The following is a 369-nucleotide window of genomic DNA, read 5'->3' on the forward strand; positions in this document are numbered from 1 at the left end:
AGATGACCTATGCCATAGAGCAGTGACACTACATGGAGGTATTGTGCGGTGGAAGTTTCTAGAGGTGGCGGCGGTGATTAGGCTTGACCAGCCGCATGGTGGAAGAGGAGAGTAGAGAAGGGCAAGGAGAAGTTAGGACGTGCGATGGCGGAGAGTAGTACAACCACATAGCTCAATGGGCATACGACTTAGCATGATGGACATGAGGAGCGGAGCAGCGTCTAAGTTGACGAGAAGCACATATTGAGGGTAAACCCTAATATTGTATTAGCTAGGTTTAGTTTAGTATCTCATTTTATGTGTTGTATGTGATTAGTTACAGCCTAAATGATAATTACGATTGAGCTTACACCTATGGTGATTCAACGA

Source organism: Triticum dicoccoides, chromosome 5B (assembly GCF_002162155.2).
Source record: "Triticum dicoccoides isolate Atlit2015 ecotype Zavitan chromosome 5B, WEW_v2.0, whole genome shotgun sequence".
Lineage (NCBI taxonomy): Eukaryota > Viridiplantae > Streptophyta > Magnoliopsida > Poales > Poaceae > Triticum > Triticum dicoccoides.